Here is a 14,788-nt window from a genome sequence, read left to right as displayed (position 1 = left end):
CTTGCTTTCTTCTTAATTCACTTGGTTTTCTTTCCTTGTGCTTATTTCGCTATCAATATATTCTCTAAAATAAAATGAAGAATGTTTTGCATGCTCGAATCAAAATGCATTAGTAAGATATTCATGTAATTCACAATTTTTAGGCCATTTAGAGGTTTTTCTCCTCAAAGATTCCCGTGTCAGCAATATCTTTTCCTTTCTTCGGGTATAAAATAAATTTTGTTATTTTTACTTGTGGGTGAATTTGCCTGCCTTTCACAAGTTATAATCTATGATACAACTGTGTTTTAAGGATATGCTACAATTTAAGAAATTCTCATGGTTGATTTCTTTGAGACATTATTTTACTTTTTAAATGTACTGGCCTTTTTTACAGATTGTCCATGACTGTCAGTGAAGATTTGCAGAGATCAAAATTTTAAAAGGATGAAAGCCATCAAATGAGATAACGGCCATGTCACTATAGCTACAAGGTGAAGAGTAATAGGACCTGCGCCCGTCATCCGTCCTCCTCCCCACGGCCTGCCCCCCGGCACAGCGTGAGGCTGGGGTGAACTAGGGGGCTGTTAGAGCAAGGGGAGCACTTGGGTCACCTCCAGTGCTTTCTGCACAGGTGAGGGCCCCCTGCTGAGAGAGAAAAGGTGACTAGTTCAAGTGTCTAAGTAAGTCTCAGACTTTTCGCTTCTGGAGATCATTTTAAAAAATGAGAGATCCTTGGGGCCAGCCTGGTGGTGCAGCAGTTAAGTTCGTGCGTTCTGCTTCGAAGGCCTGGGCTTCACCAGTTCGGATCCTGGGTGTGGACCTAGCACTGCTCATCAAGCCATGCTGAGGTGGCCTCCCACATATAACATAGAGGGAGATGGGCACAGATGTTAGCTCAGGGCTAATCTTCCTCAAAAAAAAAAAGAGAGAGAGAGAGAGAGATCCTTTACTGTTCTCCCTTGCCACCATAAAGAGAAAATCTATGTAGGGTTTCCTGGGAAAAGAGGTGTTGCCAAGTCAATTTCTTTTCTCCTTTCTTCCTCCCTTCTTTCTCCTCTCCTTTGTTCACATACATCTCACATATATGTAACTCTGAATAGACACATGCCATTAAAAGCCACATCACTTTTAAATGCTGTGTTCCCTTTTCCTCCCTTCTCTGTTTGGCGCTGGTTTTACCACCATCTGAAATTTCCTTGAACCTTTATTTGTAATGGTGTTTGTATTTTCTCCCTCCCTCCTCCTGTCATGTGATCTCTCTCCAATGAGTTTACTGGTGTGAATCCTTCTAAGTTTTTCTCTTGTTGGAATAACTATGCACAACATGAACACAAAACACAAACACGGGGGTGATTTCTGCCATTGAAAGTTCAGTAAAACTCAGCCATGAACCTACCCTAGTCATCTTCTTGGTTGATCTTGAATCACCTTTCCATTTTCTTCCAGGTTAATCTATTTACTGAAGTGTTCTAGATCTTCTTGGTCAATTTGGCATTTTTCACTTGGCTGGGCAATCATCCATTTCTTCTAGTTTAAAAAATAGATTTGCCTGTAGGAGCGGCTTCTAATTCTTTTCATCTTTTCTGTATTTGGGAGTTATGTTTTTCTTCTCATTCCTAAAGTTTCTCATTTCTTTCATATCTTATTAATAAATAAGAAGTAGTTTATTTTGTTTATGGGTCTTTTAAAAGAATTATGTTTTGCATTATTTCATATCTTACTATTATTTGTAGGATTTTTAAATTCATCTTGGCTTCTATCCAAGTTAGTTTAAAATAATCACTGTTTTAGAAAAAATACATATATATAATTTATTTTATAAGATAGCCACCTCAAAATGCATTAAGAAATTCTGCATTAGCAGGATATCTAATGTATGATTGCATTTTACCAAGATATAGATATATATTTGTACAAATTTTTAAGCGATAAATTTCTGAGAACAAACGTTTGCATCTTTTACAATCATTATTTTGTTGTTATAAATTATACTTTAATGTCAATCATTTTAGGTTAAGAGGAACATAAACTTAAAACTTTTAAATCCAAATATTTCAGAAGATTTTTATATCCAAGGTAGAGTAATTTACTGTGCTCAAAATTCATGGCTTTTTCGAGATCAGGCATGCTTTAGATGATTTTCAATTATGAGTTTTGAATTATAAATGACTAGGAGTCATTTTCTGTCTTTTCTACATAGGGATATGGCATAAAATGGCATATTTAAAAAGCCATCAGTTTCCTTTAGGATAAAATTATGGATCTGTTTGTTATAATTCATAATATTAGGTTTCACATATATCTGTTGCATATATAAAATCTGTTATCATTTAATCTTTATGGTAATTCTAAAGGCCAAGTAAATGACAAGGCAGTGTTATATTCTAATTGTATAATAGCTCACTAGATTAAAAGATGAATAAATTAATTTAGGGAATATCAAAAACCATTAGATAGTATAACAATTCAAAACTATTAAAAATTCAGTAGCAAGTGAGAAACTAAACATATTCAAGAATGACCACTTCCCTGCAAACTCTGAGAATCGCGATGAACTTCCATATGAGAGAAAAAAGGGAGAAGAAAATAACCACTTACTCTTAAAATGAATGTTGAACTTCTACAATTTTCAAAAAAAATAAAACCTAGATTTTCTTGAAAAAACTAAGATTACAAACCTTTATTAGGAGTAAACTTGAAATACTGGTATCCCTGACTGTATTTGGATTTACGTTCCCCATCAAATGACTCCTTAGCAGCTCATAGGTTTTGAACCAAAGACTTTTCACAAAGAGTATAAGATGACCCACCTAGAGCTCTGTGCTTTGATCAATATGAGACCAAAGATGTCACCTCTTGTGAAATGTCTCATGCCAGCAACTTATGAGAGAACTTGCAGAAGAAATGTTTTTAAGAAATACCAGGAGTCAGAGACTAGCTCATCTTTTAGAGAAAGAGAACTAATTCATGACCCCATTTTTTAACACGAATAACACAAGCCAATTCTGCCAGTCTTCTAAGGCAATTAATGTGTGTCTTAATACTTAATTTCTTTTTTTAAAAAAGAATCTGATCTGCCTTTATTATTAATATTAATTAGAAATACTCAAGCGTCTGCTCGTAAGTCAGTTTTGATATCGGCTATGGGTTCTCTTCTCTGTTTAAAACAAACAGAAGGAAGGGAGGAAATGAAAGAGGGAGGGAGAGGAGGAAAATAAAAAAGCCGCCCATGACTCTGAACCTTGAGCTGTGCCCTGGTCACCTGGAGCAGAGCCCAGTCAGCAGACAAGGACGCGACTCCTCAGAGCAGCCTGGTGAGAATCCTCTCAGATTGAGGACAAGCGTTCTTGTTAAACAGGAAGAATTATAAAAAATGTGTAGCATCTTTAATCTCAAAAGATTGAACAAGAAAAGATCAAAGTGTAATTTTTACCTACAGCATTTGAAACCTCAGTTTTGGTAAATCTTGGGAGGGCAAATTTTGAACAAGAATTGAAGCAGTTCTTTTTAAAATTTTGCTACAGCCTCGATTGAAACAACAGGACTTCTCATCAGAATTATTTCCTCTCCGAACCTATGTCCTTATTTTTTTTTCAGTGTACAATAATTTATTATAAATGAAGAAAAATCAGTTATTTCAAATATTAGCCATGAGAACATGGTCTGGAATGCTAATTCCTCATCGATATTTGTGAGACTACCTTGAGAAAAAAATTCAGAATTGACAGTGTTTTAAGGCCACATGTTTTAAGTCAATATTTTACATCATGCTTTTTTAAAACAACGATTCCCCTCAGGGGCCAGCCCGGTGGCGCAGCGGTTTAGTTCACACGTTCCGATTCTTGGCAGCCCAGGGTTCGCCAGTTCGGATCCCGGGTGCGGACATGGCACGGCTTGACAAAAGTCTTGCTGTGATAGGTGTCCCATGTATAAAGTGGAGGAAGAAGGGCATGGATGTTAGCTCAGGGCCAGTCTTCCTCAGCAAAAAGAGGAGGACTGGCAGTAGTTAGCTCAGGGCTAATCTTCCTCAAAAAAAAACAACTCCCCTCAGATTCCCCTGACTTTACAGACTTGAAAGCTCTTAATTTAATTGCTGATGCTTCACAAATGGCTGATTTTGCATCAGAAATTACATTGTCTCTCCCATTAAAAGAGAGTGAATCTGTCTACTCCGTTGCTGCTGTAATATTTTATGATTGATTATACTATCTGAATACATTTAGTACTTTTTCTGTGTTTTGCAGTTTTAAAAGTTATGCACAATGCTTGGTTTTGTTTGGAATTATTTTACAAATCCCCATAGTAACATTTTAAGTTCCCAATATCAAATCTGCAAGTCTCCGTGAGGCTGTTTTCATATCCAAATAACAAAGAACGTTTAACAAATTTGGTAGCTGGCAGTTTGGTTAAATGCTCTGTTGCCAATTAGGAAGCTCTAACTAAACAACTTTTTTTAAAGTCAAGACTTCATTATAATGGAAGTCTGACTCAGGGAGCTTAGAAGTAATTTAGGAAAGCGAAATAAAAACATGAATGAGCGATTTGCATGTTTTTCTCCTCTGTTTCATTGCCATGGTAATGGGAAAATAGACAGTTTGTGGATTATGGTGGTCTCATCATTGCTAGTCAATCAGCTGACTGACACAAGTCTCCAGAAAGTTTCCTGGTTAATGAAGTTTTAAATGACAAATTACAGATTCTCACATCATCCACCTTCCAATTTAGAGCAGCAAATATCTGCTTTAAACAATTAGCTCAGAAAGTGCTGGCCCCTTTTCGTTTGATTCCATCAGTGTCATTCTCGAACATTAATTCTGATCCTCAAAGCCTTGGCCCCTTGTCAAAGAGTTCCAAATATTTGCTCTCTTGGACTCATTATTCAGTGACAGATATTTTGATAGCGTTAGCTTACACTGATCACAAATGTTTGTTAGTTTTATTTTGTTGATTTTTTTTCAATTTTATTGGAGAAAACAAATAAGAAGAAAAAGACGGACCCTAAAAGTAGGTTATATAGAGGTGATCACCACCTTGCATTTCTTCAACATTTGTCTTTTAAGACTTTATTTTTTTTAGAGAAGTTTTAAGTTCACAGAAAAATTAAGAGGGAGGTACAGGGGTTTCCTATATACCTCCTGCCCCCGCAAATGCATTTCCTTCCCCTATTATCAGCATCCCTCACCAGAATGGTACATTTGTTACAATTCATAAAACAATTGATTTATGACCTTGGCCAAATTCTATAATTCCTTAGGTTGTAGGGGTGGGTCTGATACCAACTCTGTCACAATCCTCTAAGTTGCATGACATATTAGTGAAATATTTGTGTGCTCTTCTGAGTCCCTTCCAGGACTTTGAGCTTCTTGAACATCTCCAATATCTATCTCGGTTCCTAGTTTATGGTAAATATTTGACATGCATTTGATAAAAAATGAACAAATGAATGATGAGTTTACTAAATAGAAAAAAAATTATCAACTCATCTGATATGATTACTAGGAAACATGAAGGGTCCTCTGACTGATACTTGAAATGTCCCCAGTACAAGTGTCAGATCTGAAAAGCACTCAGCGCCAGAAATTGGAGTGACATAGGCTTAAATTTCATTCCACTACTTGCTAGTTTGTGATTTTCCTAAAGTTGCTTAATCTCCCCAAACTCCAGTTTCAAATTTGGAAAACGAGATTTTGAAGTGTCCTGTGGTGAGGCTTATATAGAAAGTAGCTGCTTACACTGTCTGCCTCTGATGTAGAAGCTTAATAGTAGCTACTTTGTTTCCTTATCTCAGTGGCTACAAACAACGGTCAGGTAATAGAATCATCTAGACAGACTTTTAGAGCATTTTGTATGGAATATAGCCAGAGCATATATGTTGTGATCTGGGAATTAGTGTTTTTTTGCTAAATTCCCCAAGTAATTATAACTACAGCCAAAGTGGTGAATTAGTGCCAGAGAAGGCATTGCTACTTGTTTATTAGTCTCTTCTTTTTTTTTTTTTAGTTGAAGTAACATTGATTTATCACATTATAGCGATTTTAGGTGTCCATATTATATATTGACTTCTCTATAGACCACATCATGTTCACCACCAAAAGTCTAGTTGTTTCCACCCATCACTGTACAAATGAGCCCGTTTGCCCATTTGGCCCTCTTCCCAATGTGTTTCTTGAATTATGCAATAAATGTGACTCTTTTTGTCAAGCATATATTAGTCCTGTATCATCTCGCCTTGTCCCTCTAACTTTATTGTCTCTTTCACATTATTTTGGATCTAGAATGAGTTTTCAGTTCAAATCTACTGCCTGACATAGGGTGACAGAAACCAAGATGAGTCACATATCTCAGGAATGAAAAACAGATTTAGAATTAAAATTTATCAACTTTCAATCCCAGACATTTTTAGTTTTTTCACAAAACAATAATGCCTCTTTAAAAGTGACACTTGTTGGGCTATTTTCTGAGGGTAAAAAAGACAGTTTACGGAAACAAATCATGTTCTGTCTTACAGATAGTATTTTTGGATATGCAGAAGAGTTAAATGCTGAACAGCCATTTCCTTGATCATTCTTGTAAAAGTTTACAACAAGAATAAAGACGATGTACAGTGAAAATTGCTCCTCCTTGACTGAATTCTTTCTCTTGGGAATCACCGATAATCCTGAGACCAAAGTGACCCTATTTACCACATTTCTAGCTGTTTACCTCATTAATCTGGCAAATCTTGGAGTAATCATTTTAGTTAGAATGGATTCCCAGTTGCACACACTGATGTACTTTGTCCCCAGGCACCACTCTTTCCGTGATCTCTGCTTTTCCTCAGCAATTGGGCCCAAGATGTTGGTGGACCTCTTTGCCAAGAACAAATCAACCCCCTTCTTTGCCTCAGCTCTGCAACTTTTCATCTTCTGTATCTTTGCAGATTCTGAGTGTCTATTGCTGGCAGTGATGGCCTTTGATTAGTACAAGGACATTAGAAGCCCATTGCTCTACACAGCCAACAGGTCCCGTAGCCTGAGCTCCCTGCTCACAGCTGGGGTTAATCTGGTGGGAACAGCAGATGCCTTGACACACACCACATTAACTTTCTGCTTATGTTTCTGTGGGTCAAACGAGATTAACCATTTCTTCTCCAATGCCCCTCCTCTTCTCTTGCTCTCTTGCTCAGAAACACAGGTCAGTGAGTGAGTGACGTTCATCATATTTGGCTTCATTGAACTGTGTACCATTTTAGGAGTTCTCATCTCTTATTATGATATTACCCTATTAGTCTTGAAGACCCCCTGTGCTGAGGGGAGGTCCAAAGCTTTCTCCTCTTGCACCTCCCATTTAACTGCCATGGTAATTTTCCAAGGAACTTTGCTCTTCATGTTTTTCCAACCAAGTTCTTCCTACTCCCTTGATGAAGACAAAATGACATTGTCTTACACTCTTGTGATTCCCATGTTAAACCCTCTGATTTATGCCCTGTGGAGCGAGGATGTGAAAGAGGCCCTGCAGAAACTGAAAAATAAAATTTGGTTTTAAGTAAATAGGTATATGCTATCAATAAACATGTATTTATATACACATACACACACGAACACACCCTTGTGTTTTTCAAATCATTTATTATACTATAAAGTTGTCTCAAATACCTTAATATGATAAGTATTTATTAAGCTAGAATGGTATCAACATTTTAGAATTTCCTAAATATGCTATATTTCGTTGCATATCTCCATTTTGAATAAGGTACTCTCTATTTTTGGAAAACTTTGCAATCTCCATCTTACTCTGCCAATTTCTCATTGAACTGATGTTTGTTTTATGTATTAATTTAATTATCCTAAGAGCTGTTAAGAGTTTAGAACGCTCTTGTGGAACTCTAGGTGCTTTGCATTTCATGGTGAATCCAGTAGTTTGGGAACTAATGATTCCTAATGAATGTATACTAATGAATAGGAATGAGTATGATTAATTAACTAATCTTACAAATAATTCATCACAAACTCCAAATCACCCTGAAGTAAAAAAGCAAGGTACTCTAAGTTCGGGCAAAATGTCTAAATCTAGAGTGCAGAGAAAAAAAATTCTTTGAAATTCAATTTCAGAAATAAACACTGAATAGAGAGGCAGTGGAAGGAGGAGAAGTAAGGATTCTAGATAGAGAGGAGGGGAATTAGAGACCCTGAGGTGGGCAGACAGTGCCGTCTTAGAGGATATGAAGTCCAACGTGGGAAGGACAGAGAGCAGAGTGAGGGTCCTGGTGAAATGCATCCCTGTGCTGAGGTTCTCAGCTCAGTCCTTCCGCTCAGATGCTCCTCCCTTCTTCCCCCTTCTCAGTCCTCACTAAATCCCCTCTTGGTCCTTTATAAAAATACTCTCCTCAAGGCTTCATTTTCTCTCTCACTCCGTTGATTAGACCACGGCCTCCAAAAGGAGACTGTAAGCATTCTTTGCTCAAGGACTGTGTTTCATTCCTGTCATCCCAGTACCTGTGTGGCGTCTGGAACACAAAATGGGAAAACAAATACATAATAAAAACCATATACTTGATAACATTTTTGAAAGCTTATTAAATATCTGTCAAAACATAATTCAATGAGGGTACGATCTGTGCTTTGTATAGATTTAATAGCCTTAAGAAAGTGCATAAAATGGTTGGGAATACTGAGATAATTGATCTATAGAGACATTCATATTAATTACACGGGAAGTAAAAAGCACTCATCTGTGTACTTTCTTGATGTTCTCTGCTTCATGTGGCTTTCCTCAAGTTTTCTGGTGTCAACCACTGGCAGCAGCTTGTTGAGGAAAATTGGATATGGCTGTATACTTGAAGGAACATACAAGACTCAATGATATTCTTAATCATCTCTGAGAATTGTACCCCTTAAATAATTGTAAATGTCCTTGGTGAAAGAATTTCAGAATGGAAGGAAACCCCAAGACACTTCTCTGCTTTTCAAGGTGGCATTTGTGGGACACTGTGACAGATCAAGGAAAAATATCGTGGTGGAAAAAATCTATGGGGAATGCTTCTTTCAGAAAAAAGTTTTAAGAGTTTTCACCTGTACCATATTTTCTCAGTTTACCCATACACTTTTGTTAATCTTTCTTAATGGCAGAAACATGGCAGAAAACACTGTTTGAAATATACTAAAGTCTAAACAAATTGAAGGGTCAGTGGATTGCCACTAATTCAGAAGTTATAAAGTGCCATCTTCCATATGACACGTGATGGTAATATCATGCACAGATTGATTTGATCTGCATATTGGTTCCTTTCATCTCATCTAATGAGTGGGAACTAAAAGAAGGAAATTTTAATCCAATAAAGGAGGCATTGTAAGCTCAATAAATGTATGTCTGAAAATGGAAGAAACCAATTTCATTAATTGTAGGCTTCATCTCCCTAAATTTACGCAATTAGAGGTTGAAAAATCACGTACTGGGAATATTGCCTAGTGGCTTCATCACTTAAATAGGAACTTGGAGAAGATGGGTGAACTCACCCTTTCCTGTTGGGATTCTACAGAAATAGGGAAAACATGAAAAGGCTTTGGTTTATTCTAGATCATTTACTTCATTCCTCACCATTTCCTTTCACTGTCTGTATCTCTACATCACACTGTTCTCACACACCCATCAAGGAATGATGAAAATATTAATATCCAAATGTGATATTATCAATGACTGTGTAAAGTGGGTTGATATAACAGGCCTTTTTTTTATTTATTTATTTATTTTTGGAAGATTAGCCCTGAGCTAACATCTGCCGCCAATCCTCCTCTTTTTGCTGAGGAAGACGGGCCCTGAGCTAACATCTGTGCCCATCTTCCTCTATTTTATATGCAGGACGCCTGCCACAGCGTGGACTGACAAGCGGTGCGTAGATCCACACCTTGGATCTGAACCGGCGAACCCTGGGCTGCAGAAGCGGAACGTGTGAACTTAACCGCTGCACCACCCGGCCAGCCCCTAATAGGCATTTTTACATATCTGGATTCCTTTCCTTCAGTCTTGCACTGAAACTCCTAAAGATAATAACAATATAGTGGTGGTAGATTTGGGCATATGTGTAACACAATGAACAGACAGATACAGACTAGTGACAGGCTGCATATTTACACTTGTTAAAATTCAACAGTAGTAAAGCTAAATGATCCAATAAGTGGGAGGTCCAGTGTAAAGCTAGAGAGAGCAAATTTTCACCTCCGTGGAAAATTCCCGACAGAAGCATGCTATGATTCATGCACCCAAAGCAACTCTAAATCTCTGCAATATTTAACAAACCACTTTTCCTCCGAGACCTCAGTCCCTCCTCCATAAAAGAGGGTCTCAATCAATTATCCGTAAAATCATCTCAAATTTCGACAATCTGTCTTTATATATCTGTGATTCTCCTGCTGTGTAAACTTATCCCCACTGCTGGACACAAAAAAACAAACCTGTTCTTCATGCGAAAGAACTGTACTGTCTCCCGAGGCCGATTCGATCTGAACGGCAATAGCGATCAGCTAGGGACTGTGATTCGCGGGAGATCAAATACTTTAAACGCAGCTCCTCTAGCTGCCTCCCATTCTGCATCCCGTTCTGCATCCAGACGTTAACAGGCCCTTCACAGAAACGGTTGCACAACTTTATCAGTGGTCAGGTAAATAAAAATTAAAACCACAGTCGCCACGACTCGCCCGAAGAGGAGCTGCGGTGAAGACGACCCACAGGATCAACGCCGATCGCTCGTGTGCACGCGGAGCAAGCGCAGCTCTCACGTGTCCACAGCGAGTCAGAACTGACGCTCGACTTTGGAAAACTGTATGGGAGTATCCAGTACAGCTGGCCCTACAATCCGTTCCTGGTTTTATATCCAATAGAAATGAGTGATTTGTACGCCCAAGCTTTTACAAGAATGATCAGAGTAGCGTTGCTTGGAATCTAACAAATAGCATGCGGTATGTCTGTTCATTGGGATACCACACAGCCACGAGAAGGAACCGTCAGCACATGAACCAGTGTGGAATCTCACATACGGAGTACTGAGGAAGGAATCCAGAGATGAAAAGGTAACAACTGAATGATTCACTTCTATAGAGTTTCTAAAAACATACAAAACTGTGCTGTTGGACGTCGGTTTGTGTTGGGGCCCATGGACAGTTTCTGAAATGCCCTTTGTGTTCTGTGTTTTGGTCTGGGTTCTGGATGCAGGGATGTTTCCATTTCTAAAAATTAACTTGTAGTTTTTTAAATAAATAAACAAATACACATACAACTTTGAAATGTTCTCAAAAACAAAGATGATTTACTACCAGATTGTGGACAACTGCTGGATTTCATGATTAATTTTAAATCTCTATCAGTTTATTGTACATAATATGTTTTTAATATATTCTTGTAAAATTAACAAAGCATACAACTTTCAGGAACTATTTTATTAAATAATTATCTTTTATGTTACTAAAAATGTGCTGCTTGCTTGTAGAATAAAGATGCTGTTAGAAACCACAACTCCTGCTTTTCTTCGAGAGGGGAGAATTTCTCCATACCCCTCTTGATTCTTTTGGCTGGTCTAATAATTAAATTGATACAGACAGACTAACAGGAGAAAAAAATTAATTTAATTTTGTATGTATGATGACCCCAAAGATATGAGACCCAAAGAAGTGACCAAAACAGGCAAGTTTTATACCTTTTAGACAAAAAAAATAAAATTGTGAAGAACTGACAAGACAAAAAGACTTAGGCTTGGGTACTAATCAGTGAAGAAACTAAGCAGTTTGTTTGCACAGAGCTCTTGGCCCTGAATTCCCTGCGTCTGGTGATGAAGATGTCTCTCTTCCTCTTGGCACAGGGAGGTCCCTTCCACACGGGAGATCTATTTCCTGCTGTCAGGGGGACAAAGGAGAGTCAGAGTGGCCTTTTGGCTCTGGCTGCATCTTAAATAACCTCAATTCAAAATAATCAATATGGCAAAGTGGCATATTTTGGGGCGGCCGGCCCTGAACACCATCATCCTGTTTCCTGCCACAGAAAACTTAGTAAACCTAATTTTTCTTGGTACCATAATCAGAACTGAACTTATTTGATAATGGCCTGTGCCTCAGGGCAGACAGCCACTTTCTGAAAGGAGGAGTTTATATGTAGACAGTTGCCTCCTTGGTATTACATTTAGGGCGCCAGTCACACCAGGAAAGCCGTGTGGATATAGACTTTTTCCCTTCACTTGTTTGTCTCTGATGGCTTAAATTTTACCTTAAGTCTTTTCCCCCATGGTTAAAAAAGCCATTCCTTATTAACACACAAATTCCTTTGGGAAGTAGTTTAGATTACCCAACTTTCAGCAATATATTGCCACCTGTGCTCTGGAGTTAATGAGCAGTGAGAGTTAGACTACATGGTCTAGAGGGGCAGCGATGTCTGCATCCTGACCAGACTGTGTAGCCTGAGGAAATTGGCAATCCTGGGGACAAGGAAGAGCCGAGGGAAAATGAGTGTGGAAAGGAGCCAGAGGAAGCTGACCAAGGAGAACCCTCCTCTTCCAAGCATGTACCGGAGAAGGAGAGGGTGGAAGTAAAGCTCCCAGGTGCACAAATATACCATTTTCCTATGTTTACCTGATGTAAAATTATTGGCTATTACTGAGATCGTTTTAGATTTGTCTCAACATTATCTCCCACAGGAGTAGATTTGGTATTTTAGTATCAGGATCATCACACAAAGAATAGAAATGCATTATGAAAAAGCATTAAAATTGGTCACTAAAGCTATTTTCCAAAAATTAAAAATAGATTAATTTGATTGAATTTTTCCTGAAAAGTATTCATCTTTATAGAAAGTAGGGGGAACTGTGTAAGAACAAACAAACAAGCAAGTAAGCAAAACCCTGCAAACCTAAGTTTCCTTTTTCTCCAGGTGAGGGTTCAGAAGGAACATGAAACCACCTGAGGTATTGGGATGTAGAAGCTGGTACACACCTGCTCATCTTACTTTTGTTGTTGTTTTTGTTTACACAAATTTTGCATTTGCAATTTTTCTGGCAATTAAATTTCTGCATTGAGACTCAAGATGTACAGCTAATGTACATGATTGCTGTACGTTTTCTCGGAACATTCATCAACAGTAGGCATTTAAAGAACACACTCAACCTAGTGAGTGTGAGTGTAGAGCAATGATCCCCACACGAGACCAACTATTACGCAATAGACAGACCGCACGAGATTACCCTCCACAGCTGCCAAGTGGCACAACAGGCAAGGACATCAATTTCTTCATTTTCTGTTTGCTTCCTGGAATTGTACAATAGAACGGCCTCCACATCACGTCTGTTCTCGACAAGAAGTTCGAGGGCACAGCTGATACAAATACAACAGGTTCCCTCCCCATATGGCAACCCTTCTGCTCTCCATCACCCTTGAGGTTCTGCCCTGGTTCAGAGGGGGACTCAAACAATCTCTCAGTTCTCCCAGAAATCTAGTAGCCCATGGGTCACTAATTTTGTGAATTTTCAAATGTCACTTTAACATAAACATACTACAATATTTTATGAGAGTATTTAAGAAAGTTATCTTTTAGGACATGTTTGTTTCGTTGCACGCTATTCAGAAATCTATTGTGCCCAAATTCTAGGGATTCAATGAAACCCATTGTCTTTGAGATTTTAGAAGTTTACTTATCACTTCTAGGTTTCAATTTCCGTACCATATAATGAGATTGTTAGAGACGACTCGGGACATTTGGCAGTATATAAAATGTGGATAATATGTACTGATAATTAGATATATTGATATAAAACATCTGACTATGGTAAAAAGGCCAAAATTACCTTAAAGTAATATCTCTTTCCTCTTAAATATCATTTTTTATCATTTATTTTAAAGAAACACCTGGCTGTGGTAAATTATGTATGTATGTTTTACTCATCTCTGAGTTTATGATAAGAAGAATTGTAATAAACCCAGTGGCCATTAGCAGAGGACAAATTGAATAAATTACTGTTCTTCAATGAAAAGGAATGCATTGCCTCTATTCACAATACTTAATTACATATATAAAGTGTGTTTATTCTGACATCATCTTTGTATAAAAACTAAAAGTCCAATAATATAGACAACAAAATCTAGTTATCCCTAGGCAGTATGATTAATGTCAGTTTTTTGCTATTTTTACAAAAATCTTCACTATGTAAATGTGTTTAATGGTAAAGTATTTCTATATGTGTTTCGGTGTAAGTGTGTGAGTGTGAGTGGGTGTGTACTTATTTTGTAAATCATGGTGTTGAAATGAAATGCCTGTACATGGATTTGGGAACTGAAAATAAGGAATGCTCATTGCCTGGATAAGTATAATATTTGCTAAATAAGTATAGCATTGGACAGTAAGGTAGAGAGAGACAAAAGAAACATTTTTTTGAAAGATCTGTATTTCTTTCTCAATCACTCTACCTGTATGAAATATCAGATGACAAACCACATTATTACATGTCACTTATTCATGAGGGCCCAAGTGTTCAACAACCGGGGACCAGACACAGAGATGGTTATGCAATCCAGGTCCGTCAGGAGACAACGCTGGATCCTCCTGCAGACAGAACTCGTGCAACAAGGAGTCGGAGTTCTGGGTCAGATACTAATATTTTCTGTTGTTTTTCTGATTTATATTTTAGATTTCTTTAGTTCTTTTATGCTTTTTCCACTGAAAGCATGTTAGAAAACCAGAGGAAGGTATGAAATATTATACAAGAATTATTTTAATTACTTTTATCAATTTATTTATCTTAAATACTTTTATGTAGTTAGCAGGGAAGACAATAAAGTGCAAGTATGGATCA

At 37.7% G+C, this 14,788-nt stretch overlaps 1 pseudogene; it reads left to right on the top strand.

Moving 5' to 3' along the window:
* Positions 6,580–7,506, top strand: OR5W66P (olfactory receptor family 5 subfamily W member 66, pseudogene; annotated as a pseudogene).

Source organism: Equus caballus, chromosome 30 (genome assembly GCF_041296265.1).
Source record: "Equus caballus isolate H_3958 breed thoroughbred chromosome 30, TB-T2T, whole genome shotgun sequence".
Lineage (NCBI taxonomy): Eukaryota > Metazoa > Chordata > Mammalia > Perissodactyla > Equidae > Equus > Equus caballus.
The sequence above is the reverse complement of the archived record's forward strand: the minus strand, read 5'-3'. Positions and strand labels throughout refer to the sequence as shown.